Genomic DNA, 14,531 nt, shown 5'->3' on the forward strand with positions numbered 1-14,531 from the left:
TCAACGACGATCGACAATCAAATGTTAACATATAAACGAAATTAATAGAGCTGATGTCTTACTTATATGTGGTATCATCATGTATATGTTTAATTCACTCTCCAAATCGAAGCTGCAAAAGGTACTCAAACATACTAGAATCACAATCCTTACAAGTAAAAAATTGAAGTTTTGGCATGTAAGTTCATTGCTTCTTCTAATTACGAAGTATAACAAACAATATTCTGGATTGTTATCCATGTTAGCAGGAGGTGGTTAAAGCTGCTCATGACACAAGCAAATCTAGGATTTAAAATTTAATATTTACTACGATAAATTTAAATTGATTTATAATGAAACTAGGTTCATAATAACATATCTATAAATTTTTAATACATATACAACATATAAGCCAAGACTATTTTGTTTTCAAAAACTCGTACCTAAAGCTTTGGATCCGCCCTTGGCTCAGCATCGCAATCAGACTAGAAAGGTGGTCATTGGCCCAGGTTTTCTCGTCGTGTATTATAGCATAAGGAATAGTCTTCAGCACCATTAAGATGTATGTATGGTTGTGATTTTTTCACTCTTAACTAATGATTTTGGGGTTGAAATGTTTTCTGCCGTTAACTAGAGTCTTGAGTTTGAATAGTGAGAATGATTTTTTTTTTAAAAAGAACATTTACTCTCTTAGTACCATACTCGCCATGAATCTAGATTACACTAATTTAAAAAGTTCAAAAAATTACTCCTATTAGTTTAAAATTGTATACTCCCTCCAAACCATATTGTTTGATACTATTTCTTATTAGTCCATTTAAAAAAAAAAGACATATTTCTCTATTTTTTTAATGAAGGTTTTACGGTCATACAAATGCTATGACATGTTTAATATCATACATTTCAAATGTTTTATAGTCACACAAATATTATGATATATTTAAAATCACAAATTTCAAAAATGTTTATTTCGTTATTAAATTTTATGTCAAATAAAACTATGACAAACAAAATGAAACTGATTGGAGGGAATACCATTTAGTATCACTATATATCTCCACTTTATCTTTCCTTTTTGTGCACTTTGTCTAGTCGCTGATAGAGTCACTTCAAATTTGAAACCGATTATTAGTAAGGGTTGGAAGAATTAGCCCATGCCCAACTCCTTCAAGGTGAGTCCGGAATCAAAATGACCAAAAAAAAAAATCTCTTGAACCAAAATATTCCAATAAAAAAAAAAGGTGACATAAGTACATTTAGCGCAGTAAATTACTGCGCTAAAGGACTCAATCGTAACGGCGCAGTTAAGTCCTTTAACGCAGTAAAATACTGTATTATAGAACCAGTAAATTTTTTTTTCCTATAACGTAGTATTTTACTGAGTTATAGAAATAATGGGAAAAAAATTTGGCCAACTTTTTTTTTGCAACACCTTAGTGTTTTTTTTCATACTTTGACCAACGATTAGTCGTGTGTCAAGACTCCGAAACGTCAATATTTTATATAGAATCTGATATCTTTTCTACGTACAATAATGTAGGCTCAATACATCAAGTATACGTAAATGTTCGGATCGTCATTTTAGGGGTTGAAAAGATGTCCGAAGTAAGTTTTGTTTGAAAACTTTAGATTTAAGTATTCTATTTTTATAAGGTTATTTTAGTCAACTTTATATGTCAAGAAAATTAGTCAGCTTTATTTTGAAAAATTGAAACCACAAAAGTGAAATTGACATATACAGCAACATTGCCCCAAGATTTTTACGTTGAAATCTATTGCGCATTTTGTTTAAAAATCAAGCCAAATTAGGGGAAATTGAAATCGAATAGGATAACAAGTGTTTTTTTAAAAATCAGCTCGGCCAAATCGCCTTGCAAAAATACGCAAGATAAAAAAAAGCGTAAAATGGACATCCAACGCAAAGTTATGACCATCTAAAGTTTGACCACTTTACAACTAGTTTTTCTCCCTATATTTTTTAGAATTAGATTTATATTCAAAATAAAGTTATGTCTTGATTAAAAAATAACACGCTTACATCAAAACCTTAAAAAATAAAACACTTAAACCTAAAGTTTCCAAACAAAACTTATTTCGGGTACCTTTTCGACCCCCCTAAAACGACGATCCGAACGTTTACGTATCCTTAATGTATTGAGCCTACATTATTGTACGCAGAAAAAAATATCAGGTTTTATATAAAATATTGACGTTTCGGAGTCTTGACACACGACTAATCATTGGTCAGAGTATGGAAAAAACACTAAGTGTTACAAAGAAAAGATTTATTAAAATAAGATGTTGCGATCTTTTTATGGAAAAAAACACTAAGTGTTCCTTAAGTGTGTTATTTTTTAATGCATAACTTTATTTCGAATATGTTGCAAAAAAAAATCGCGTAAATCGGACGTCCGAGCTAAAAAAATCGCGTATATTCGAAATAAAGTTACGCTTTAAAAAATAACACACTTAAATCTAAACCCTAAAAATAAAAAACTTTAAGCTAATGACAACAAGTCTTCAAACAAAAATGGACATCTATGTATATAGAACACTTAAACCTAAAGTTTTTTTTAAAAAAGTTTACTTCGGACACTTTTTCAACCCCTAAAATGACGATCCCAGCGTTTATGTATACTTGATGTATTGAGTCAAGATTATTGTACGCAGAAAAAATATCTGGTTCTATATAAAATATTGACGTTTCGGAGTCTTGACATACGACTAATCGTTAGTCAAAGTATGGAAAAAAAAACACTAAAGTGTTGCAAAAAGTAAAATGCTGCGTTATATATATATCACTGGCTCTATAACGAAGTATTTTACCGCGTTAAAGGACCTAACCGCACCGTTACGGTTAAGTCCTTTAGCGCTGTAAATTACTGCGCTAAAGGTACTTCTGTCACCTTTTTTTTTGTTGGGGTATTTTGGTTCAAAAGGGTTTTTTTGGGGTCATTTTGGTTCCGGACTCCCTTCAGGGTTGAGTGGCTAATGACCCGCACATTTACTAACTCAACTCATATTGACCGGCGCAAATTCTATAAAGACTGTATGTACTTCCATGACTGGGCTATGCTTATATGTAGGTCAGCAGTTGGCTTGGTATACCAATAAAAAAATAGGATTTTCCGACCTAAAAAAAAGGACCTCAGTTGAGCTCGGAAAAAAAGGACCTCATGAGGTCAGTAAAGTCGTAATATTTATTTTTCAATTTTTTTAAAAATAAACCGACCTCATGAGGTCAGTAATATTGTACCAAAATTTGAAAATATAATGTATTGACCTCACTAGGTCGGAAATTTATTCGATACTAAGTATTATAAATTATATTTAATAAACCGACCTCGTGAGGTCGGTATTGTTTTAAATTAAAAATAAAATAATTAAAATTAACGACATCATGAGGTTGGTTTATTTAATTAAAAATTTATAAATTATTTTTAATAAACCGACCTCGTGAGGTCGATATTCTTTTAAATTAAAAATAAAATAGTTAAATATACCGTCCTCATGAGGTCAGTATAATTGGTCAAATAAATTAAAATCAGACCCAAACCCTTCTCTTTCCCATTTCTCTCTCTTTTCCTCTCACCTTTTCTCCCCCCCCCCCCCCCCCTCTCTCTCTCTCTAACCCTAATAACACCGTCACCATCATTCCTGCCAGTCACCGTCGCCGCTGTCGCTACCCAGGACCGCCGTTCCCATCGCCGTCCACAGCCAACCGTTTTAGGTATGCTTTCTTTCTTTTCTTGGCTAAGAAATTTGCTAGGAGGACCAGCTGAAAAAAGCTTTTTCAGATATGACATTGAAAAAAACAGTTTGCCTAATATTGTTTCAGATTTACAAAGTTAATTCCTGTACTTGTGATATATGCATTCCTGTAATTGTTTCAGATTTACAAAGTGAAATCTCGAATAAAATTACCTATACTTGAATTCTTGCCCGTCAACCGCAAAACCCAAAGCCACCTAACAACAAAGCCTAACCAAATAAATTGAAGAAATGCCAAGAGGTAATCTCAATTCAAGCAGTTCACAGTCCAAAAAAAACATGCTATAATGGAAAGCTATATAGTAATGTATATAATGTCGGAGACTGTTTAGTCACCAAGACTTCTTGCTTGGAGAAACATTAATTACATTAAGCTGAAACGTGTTTGTCAAAAAAAAAAAAAAAAAACAGAATGAAACCAAAGAGGTTGAGGGGATCCAAAAAAGAGAAGTTTCGTACAAGTGAGGCTTAAGACTAACAGCACCCCCCCCCCCCTCTCCCTGGGGGCAGGAATTCAAGTACATGTAATTCCTGTAATAAAATTATTAAACTTTATCCATTCCGATTTCTGTAATTGTTTCAGATTTACAAAGTGAAATCCTAATATTGCCTAATATTGTATCAGATATATGCATACCCTTTTTTTGTGTGTGTATGTTTAATTTTTGAGGCAAATTTTGATGTGTTTGATTTCAAATTTTCTGAATTTGTAATGATTTCTTGATTCTAAGGCACATTTAGCCAAAAGAGTACTTCAATCTCTTGCTCTCTAAGGTCCTTATACCCTTGTTTTAGTGTGTGTTAGGTTTATGGTGCAAATATTCATGGTTTTTTGATGAGTTTGTGATTCTAAGGTCCATTTTAGCCAAAGGGTACTTACGAGACTAAAATCTTGCTCTATAAGATTTATGTAATTTGGTATAGGGCAACTGATGATTTGGGTCTCTGTTGAAGATCTAGTTAATTTTTCCTAGTCTGAAGCTTTAATTGCTAATTAGAGCAACTGATGATTTGGGTTTTGAACATTAAATTAAATTAAGCATTGAATTTGTTCCTTAACAATTTCAAATTTAGTTTTATTTTTGTAGATGGAATCTCGTAGTTGGATGTATAATAGGACAAACGACGATCAGGGGGGATGAGGCAAGAATTTTTAGACGGTGTCAATGATTTTGTTGACTATGCAGTGACACTTGAAACTTTTCTAATTCATGGCTTGGTTAGGTGCCCTTGTGTGAAATGTCAATGTAGGAATTACGAGACACCAGAGATTGTTAGGCTTCATTTCTATAAAGACGGCTTTGAAAAAGATTATACAGTGTGGACTAGTCATGGAGAAACGGATAGCAGTTTTGGTAGATTTCAAGACTTTGTTGTTGGTGAAAGTAGTAGGGCGGTGGAACCTAATGTCCAAAATTCTAGAATACACAAAATGGTTCAAGATGCTTATGGGATGCATTCCGATTTTGAATCCAGTAACCATGATGAAGAAGCTAGTTGTTTTTTTTTTTTTTGAACAATTGAAAAATGCTAGTCGGCCTTTATATGACGAGAGTCCCCACTCTCAATTATCTATTGTTGTTAGATTATTAAGCATCAAAGCAGAGTGGAATGTTCCTCAAGGTGCAATGGATGTTATGATTGGCCTTATACATGAATTAGTTGACCCGAATTTAGAGATACCTGAAAATTACTATAAGGCAAAAAGATTAGTGTCTAAGTTAGGACTCTCGTCGATGAGAATAGAACTCTCGTCGATGAGAATTGATTGTTGTGAAAATGGATGCATGTTATACTATAAGGATGACGAGTGTTTAGAATCTTGTAAGTAGACTAGTAGCGGGAAGATGGTTGCCGTTAAGGCGATGCATTACTTACCTCTTATACCAAGGTTAAAGAGGTTGTACACATCAAATAGCTCCGCTCCTCATATGAGATGACACAGTGAAAATATAGGGCGCCTTGTGTTATGTGTCATCCATCAGATGGAGAGGCTTGGAAACATTTTGACACAACATATCCAAACTTTGCGGCTGAACCACAAAACATTAGGTTGGGTTTATGTTCAGATGGATTCACTCCACATTCTGTTTCTGTTGTACCATATTCTTGCTGGCTTGTTTTCTTAACACCATATAATCTTCCACCTGAGTTATGTATGACTAGTCCATATATATTCCTTAATTGCATCATTCCTGGCCTACATAATCCAAAAGTTTTGATTGATGTATTCTTGCAACCTCTGATTAATGAGTTGCAAATGTTGTGGGTTAAAGGGGTTGAGACGTTTGACGTTTCTCTTAAGCAAAATTTTAATTTGCGGGCCACTTTAATGTGGACTATTAATGATTTTCCTGCCTATGGGATGTTGTCTAGATGGATGACTGCTGGAAAGTTAGCCTATCCTTACTACATGGAGAATACTAAATCGTGCACTTTAAAGCATTGCAAAAAAAAAAAAAAAAATCATAGTTTGATTGTCACCGTCAGTTCTTGCCAACAGATCATGAGTTTAGGAGTATGAAAAATGCATTTAGGAAGAACACAATTAAATGAAACTATCCACCTCCAAGACTTTCGGGAAAGGAAATTTGGGAGAGGGTTGTGAACTTTCTGAAAGTTACTGAAGAGCCACCATACAAGTTCGATAGGTATGGGCTTGCACATAACTAGACCAAACCGAGCATATTTTGGGAGTTACTATATTGGAAGGATAATCTTCTCCAGCATAATTTTGATGTCATTCACATTGAAAAAAATTACTTTGATAATTTGTTCAACATAGTGATAGATGTTAAGGGCAAGACAAAAGATAATCCAAAGGCTAGATTGGATTTATAGGAATATTGTAGGCGTAAAGAGTTATGGTTGCAAGACAAACAAAATGGGGTCTTCAAGCCTAAGGCTAGTTATTCATTCATAATGGATCAGAAGCGAAAGATTTGTGAATGGGTTGAAAACTTGAAGATGCCTGATGGGTATGCATCAAATTTGGAAAAACATTTTGATATGGCGCAAGGTAAGTTACAGTGGATGAAAAGCCATGATTGTCATGTTTTCATGGAAACTTTACTCCGCATTACATTTAGTGGCTTGCCTACCTGAAACTGGAAGCCTATGACAGAAATTAGTTTGTTCTTCAAAGACTTGTGTTCCAGCATGCTGACGGTAGACAACCTGGATCGGATGCATTAGAATATTCCTATAATAACATGTAAGTTGGAGAAAATTCTTCCATCGGGTTTCTTCGATGTGATGGAACATCTTTCAATTCACCTTACGAGGGAAGCCCGACTTGGAGGCCCGGTTCATTGTCGTTGGATGTATCCCTTCGAGAGGTAATAGGTGTAAATTTTTATTTATTTCTCTTTTCCAATTTATTTAAAAGAATTCATGCTTAACATAATATTATGCAGAACTATTGGAAAATCTAAATGACGTATCAAGTAGAAACATAGAGTTGAAGGCTCAATTTACGAAGCCTATGTTGCTAAGGAAACAACTCATTTCTATTCGTATTACTTTGGGGATGATGTGTCATGCTAGCGAGATAGACCCAATCGACATTATGAAGGAGGTGAGAATGATGCTTTAGCGAAGTCGATATCAATCTTCAATCGATCGAGTTCGGGTTGAAAAAAACATACAAGAGAATTTAATGATATGGAGTCTAAATCTGCATCGATACATGTCTTACTGAATTTCCCGCAAGTTCAACAATTTTATGAGTAAGTTGTTATTATTTTGCACTAAATATCGAATTACAAGGCATAACAACTAACTCAAACTCCATTTTGTCGGACAGTTACTTTGTGCATTTAAATGGTGTTGAAAAAGTGTACGACCAGGTTGAGAAATGGTTTAATGATTATGTAAGTGTTACAACCTTTTCACAAGGCTAACATAATTTAAAAAGTGCACATTATAGTATTGCTAACTTACTATTTCTTAACTATTAATAGGTTTACAGTACAGAATATGGTTACCATGACCAACTTTTAAAGGACATTTCTTAGGGACCCGGTATGGTATATTCTATGGACAAATATGTGGTAAATGGGGGTTTGGGTTAAACGTGGGGATGTAAACCAAGCGAGGATCGATTATTATGGTGTAATTAAGGAGATCCTAGAGCTGGAGTATTCTGGTGGTGCTAAAAAAAGAATTGTACTTTTTCGGTGCAAGTGATTTGATCCAACCCCAAATAGAGGTACAATGATACTCAAGCAGTATAACATCATAGAAGTAAACCACATGAGGGAGTATGCGGCTTATGATCCTTTCATTATTGCACAAAATGTTAGACAAGTGTACTATGCTCCTTATCTCTTGCATCCAGATAAGTCTGCTTAGTGGGTGGTAATTAAAGTCAAGCCTATGGGTCGAGTGGAAGTGAAGAATGTGTTGCCTATTGCGTTCCAGGATGACGACATATCAATTGTTCACTAAACAGTCGACAATGAGTTAGAAGATGATTTAGAGCATCCAGAACACATATTGGAAGAAATAAACACAGAAGAAGTTAATGTAGAGGTGAGTGAATGTAATAATGAAAACGAAACAACTGATGAGGAAGAATGGTCAGAAGAGGGAGGAAGAATGGTCAGAAGAGGGAGATAGGGATGGGGATGGGGATGAGGATTAATAGCAATTAGTAAGTATTTTTTTTATACTTACATATTTTCTTTACATGTTTGAAATTAGTAGTTGATTGTTTACTTCTTATTTATAGGTTCTATCTGGAATGGTTTAGCTTTATTGCCTGTTTTTGAACACTATCAGTGTTTTGAAGTTGTCATTTTAATTAATAGCTTTACTATTTTTTTTTTGGATACTATTAGTTGCTTTTTGTTACTACGTATATAGAAACGGGAGTTGGGGTGGGACGAACAGGGGCACAATTGGTATTTTGACTGAATTCATTCGCCTGATTGTAAATTTTACGTATTTGACGGAAAAAGTTGGCAACTTCTATGAAATTACATTTTTGTATGTCTTTTTTCTTCCTCCTTAACTTTTTTAAAACATCCTTACGTTAATTCTTTCTGTTTTGTTTCCTTTCAGATACCTCAACGGAGACTTTCTTTGAGCCGTTTTGACATTTTAAGAGATCTGAGAGGGGTAATGCACTTGACAATCTTGACGGTGTAGTGGTACGTTTTATGAATTTTTCCCTATTGTAGAATTTTAACTTACTAATCCTATTGAGGCAAAATAACTCTACCTAGCAAGCATGTAGAAAATAGTACACCATGCTTATCACCTACTGCTGCTACTGTTGCGGCAGAAGCCTGAACTTGAGAGCTAGCCCCTTACTAAACCAATTGGTTGTTGTTACCAACTGTGTTTCCTTTGTTCTCCTCATTTCCTTTTCCACTAAGCTTGCCTTTATTATGAACACTTGTAGCTTTATTACTACTACTACTACTACTACTATGTATTGCAGTAGACAAACCTGCAAATTGCTCCTGAATGTTAGCACTTGCACTTGGAGTCAACAATTTTTTTCTTAAAACTACAGTTTAAATGTAGCTTAATAATTGTCATACTTATGCAGTTTAGAGATAGTAGAAGAGGATATTTTTGTTCCAAACTTAAAACATTACATTTATTACTTCCAGTTGATTTGTTATCTATCCTTAATTATTTATCAAACTCAAAACTGGCCTAAAACCGTTTCTGAGGATTTTCATGTAGAAGTTTTTGCTACTGACTTAAGTTTTTTCACTTATATTGATCGATTCCTTATTAATAAACTCATTTACTTTTCACTGCAGGGAAAATGTGTTTGGCGCCCAGAACCTGAGAAGCAGCTAACTCAAAACTTCAAGAAGAAAGCTTAGCGCTTACTATGTGACATGTTAGGAAGGGTTCGTGAATCTCACAAGAAGCCTAAGTGGATCCTTCCTGAAAACTATGACAAACTACTGCATTACTGGAAAACTAATGAAAGATTCTTACAACTGAGTGAAATAGGGAAGAACGCTAGAAATTTGACGAAGGGTGGCTCCCTACACACTAATGGGGCTATGAGCCAAGAGGCCGTGAGGAGGAAGTTGACCTTAAGCGTACTTGTAGGATTGTGAATTTACTTTATTTTCTTTATGTCTCATCAATTTATTCTTTTGCAGTAACTAAAACGGGGTACTCCAGTGCTTCAAGATGAGGCGTTCAAGATCACTCACGTGAAGAAGAAAGCAAACAGCGATGATCCAAATGAGTGGTGTGAGGAACGGGTTGAGCGAACCTACATAAGCTTCCTTTTATTTTTCATATTTTGTTTGTTAGATTAAGTTATCTGTAGCAAGTGACGTTGATTGCACCAGGGTAGTCACTTCTCTATATCAATCAACAGATATAAGATGTAATTTCATCTACTTCATCTAGTTTGTATATGGATTGAAGTAAACTGAATAATAGTTTAAGCTGGCATATAGGATGTGCCACCCAAGATAAGAACATGTTGAAAGGAAGAACCAGAGATGCAGCCAACAAACTGTAGGAAACGGGGATCTGGCTTCTATCTCATTTTTATGTTTGATCTTTATTTTTGGTTTTATAAGATTCAAGTTATAGTGATGTTTCAATAATAGATCCACTGAAGCAAATTATGATACATGCATTACGCATTGCAAATCGATGGTATACCTTATGAAAATGTGATAACTATTTCATGTCTAAATTATGAGACTTCAATGAAAATTTAGGGAATGTGATAGCTTGAAGTCATTAGGACACGAAATACAATCTTCTTCAAGGTGAGTAACAAAATGGGAAAAAAATGTAAAATCCTTGAATTCCCAAGCAAGTATATTTTTCTTGGTGCCTTAAGTAATCTTTTCTTGTTGGCTAGATTTTTGAATCCGAATATTACAGATTCAACATCTAAATATTTTAGGCAGTATCCATAAAGTAACTAAAGAAAATAGCTATAGCAGCTCATCAGTATTTGAAGATCTAGTAAAAACTATGCAAGTTTGCTTTCCCCGAATGCAAGTTGATATTGAAGGAAAGAAAAAATTGTTAGTAGTATTGATTTGTTTTCCTTTTAGTAGTATTGATTTCAACCATGTTTTAGTTGAATTGTAAGTAGTATTGATTTCAACCATTTTCTATTTTGGTTGTTTACTAAATGTTTCATAGTTTTATTATTGAATTCGAGATGTAAGTTGGTTGCTAATTTTATCTTCTAATTTCATAATCAATATCAACATTCAAAGGCGTAGTTTCTTCGTACTCTGCCATCGAACACACAGCTGATAGAAGAAGAAATGGAGAAATGGTGGCTCGGGAGTGTTGGTGGTCCCACTAGGTTTGGCACAGCTTACGGAATGCCACAACGTGCATTTCGTCAATACCGGTCGCCCTTGGAAGGCCTACATTCTTCCAATACCGAGTCGTTCGATAGAGTGAGTGCTATGGCCATGGAGCAAAAGATTGTTGAGCTATCTAGCCAGCTACAGGCCTTGGAGGAAAGGGAGAGGCGGAAGGGCGTGTAGTTTGACAGTATAAGGGCCCAATTAGACGCATTACTTGCTTCGAGGGGGATCTCGTGTCCTGATGATGCTCGTAACCCCCATACTCAATCTAGTGGTGTGGATGATGATAGGACTCACGTGTCAAACACACAAAGGCATGTTTGAATGTTAATGTTGTGGTGGATTTGTGGATTGTGTAAGGGTTTTGCGGATGTTTGTGAGGGGTGAAGTAGTCTAATGCTGTAGACTAACTTAGTGTAGACTAGTTTAATGTTTTGTGGATGTTTGTAAAGGTTGAAGTAGTTTAATATTGTGTTGATGTTTGTGAAGGTTGAAGTAGCTTAATGTCTCTTGTGAATGTTTGAATGACGTTTTGATTCAGCTTTGAAGTAGTTTTGAATTGAATTTAATGTATTGGGGGTTGTAATAAATGTGTTTGTTGAAGTAGCTTAATATTTTATGTATTTGTAGTAGTTTGGTGAATTGTTGGCAGTTATTTGAGCTGGTTTTAGTTGAATATAAAATTGTTTTCATCTTGACAGGGGGGAAGCTGGAATAATAGCTAGATCCTACCAATTGTTTTGCAGAATATCGACCTCATGAGGTCGGTTTTCTGCAAAATTTTCCCAGAAACTGCAAATTACTGACCTCATGAGGTCCGTTTTATGCAAAATTTTCCTAAAAATTGCAAATTACCAACCTTTTTTCTCCAAAATTTTCCCAAAAATTACAAATTACCGACCTCATGAGGTCGGGTTTCTGCAAATACTTTGCAGCAATTGTGAAATACCGATCTCACGACGATGGAAATCTAAAACAATATTATATATTCATATAAATTACCAACCTCAGGAGGTCGGTAAACTCATATCATTATATTATTCATATAATTTTGACCTAATGAGATCGGTACTTTATCTAATTAATACCCGACTTAAAAAAGTTTACCGATCTCGTGAGGTCGGTTTTTTGTGACCTCATGAGGTCGGCACTATTTTCGACCCTCTATTTTCCAACCTAATTTTGAGGTCGGACCGACCTCATGAGATCGGATATAGCCATTTTTTTAGGTCAGAAAATCCTATTTTTTTAGTAGTGGTAGGAAGGTTCCAAATTACCAATTGAAAGGTAGTTAACCGCGTACTCTAAATTTTCGTCCTCCACATTTTCAGTTTCCATCAGTGTATCCACATCACACTTGTAACCAATTGAAATCATTAAGGAAGAAAGTGGAGTTCTAAAAATTACCGACCGAAGGTTCGAACATCTCAATTCATATTTCTTATTATTCAAGTCTAATCTGAACACATATGCATGGGTTGCATTTATATTCCTATATGACTAAACATATGTATGATGTATCCAATGTTCAAATCCAAGTCCAGTTTCCAAGTTCCTTTGAAATAGCAAATGAACCATCTATTAAGAAACTAAGTTTTCCACAGTACAATTTGCTTATTACTTTCTTAACTGATTCAGGATGTCTATCTCTTGCACTGAAGCTGTGATTCCTGTTAATCAAATTATGATCTGTTTGCAGAAAGTAAAGAACAGTATTTGTATTTCGAGCCCACAGAAAACTGTGTTTTCTTAAAGAATATAATCCCCTCACAGTTGCCAAAGATTTTGATTAATTTTTCCCAGGATAGAAGGAAATTCTATTATGCAATACCAGCAATGAAAACTGCATAATTTCAGCGAACTCAACGAATGGTAGCAATCACACGACACTTATTGATTTCTGGTTTTGAAAACAATGCAGTATGAGGGGGGAAAATTGTTTGTCAGAAAGCAAAAATTTCAGAATTTTTCGTTTCAGTGATTGAAAAATGAGGCGAAGCCTCTAAAAATTTATAGCCTGCTATTTTGCTGAACAGGTGTGAAAGTGCATGTTCAGTGAAAAGATGACTGTTGGTCATCGTTATGTCTGTTCGCAAATAATCAATTCCGTTGGGAAAAATAATTATGCGAATTAATTAATTAAGTTAAATTCCGCGTGAATTAATTAATATAAAGATTGGAAATATTAAGTAACGAAAATGGAAATAAAATAAATTTGGTCCAAAAAGATAATCAATCAATCAGATCAAATCCAAATTCAAATCTGAAGCCGAGCCGAGCGACAATGACGACGCGAGGGGTGGTCCTCTTCTCAACCCTTTATGAGTTAGAGAATGTGTTGCTTAATATAAGCACACACATAACACTTTCAACCACCAATGTGGGAGAAGTGCTCACTTGAAAGGATATTTTCAAACTTTCATTTCCCTCCACTTTTGTTTCCCTCCATTTCCCAATTCATACTTCACCTTTAAAGTCCATCACTTAATGCATTTGTGGACTTTAAACTCAACAATCCCCCACATGAATGGGGAATGGCTAGATATGAAACATGCATAAAAAAAAACTTGTGTGATTACAGGTAAGGATTAACCGCATCTGGGTAAGTAGGTTTCCCTTTGAACTTTCCATAGTGAACATACATCGGATATACTCGATCAATCGGTAGATTTGATATCTTTGAACCGTCGAGCTTTAATGTATATCTAGACAATATATGTCTCACACTTAACCCTTAACCCTTAACCATTTTTGTTTCTCATTATTGTGTTCGTTTCATCCTTAAATACCGCCTGGTTTCATGGGTGTGTAGAGAACTGACCTTAATCTAATTCTCCTTGAAGCGGTTTCCACTTCACACTCATATAAGTTATTCCTAAACGTGTCATCCTATAGATACACAATTTGATATATTTTGTATCAAACTTAGAAACCATTAAAAAGCCTTTGCGTTTTATCCTTATTCTTGAACATTGTCTTATCATGAGAATAGATTGAGTTTGACGACAATTTTGAACCTTCATTCATAACTTTGTTTGTTCTCCTTGAACCTAGATCTTGGGATTTTCAGTCAACTAGGTGGAGTAACCATTATTATGACTTGTTCTTGGCCATAATCTCATTCTCTTTGATGATTTATCAACTGCCTCTCTAGTTAGGCCTTTCGTAAGTGGATCCGACACATTATCCTTTGACTTTATATAGTCAATTGTGATAATTCCACTAAAGAGTAATTGTCTAACGGTATTATTTCTTCGTCATATGTGACGGGATTTTCCGTTATACATGACGCTTCCAGCCCTTCTTATTGCAGCTTGACTATCATAATGTATGCATATACGTGCCACTGGTTTAGGCCAAAATAGAATGTCTTCCAAGAAATTCCGCAGCCATTCAACTTCCTCACCAGCTTTATACAAAGCTATAAATTCTAACTCAATTGTAGAGCGAGTGATACATGTC

The sequence above is a fragment of the Lycium barbarum genome, chromosome 11 (genome assembly GCF_019175385.1).
Source record: "Lycium barbarum isolate Lr01 chromosome 11, ASM1917538v2, whole genome shotgun sequence".
Taxonomy (NCBI): Eukaryota; Viridiplantae; Streptophyta; class Magnoliopsida; order Solanales; family Solanaceae; genus Lycium; species Lycium barbarum.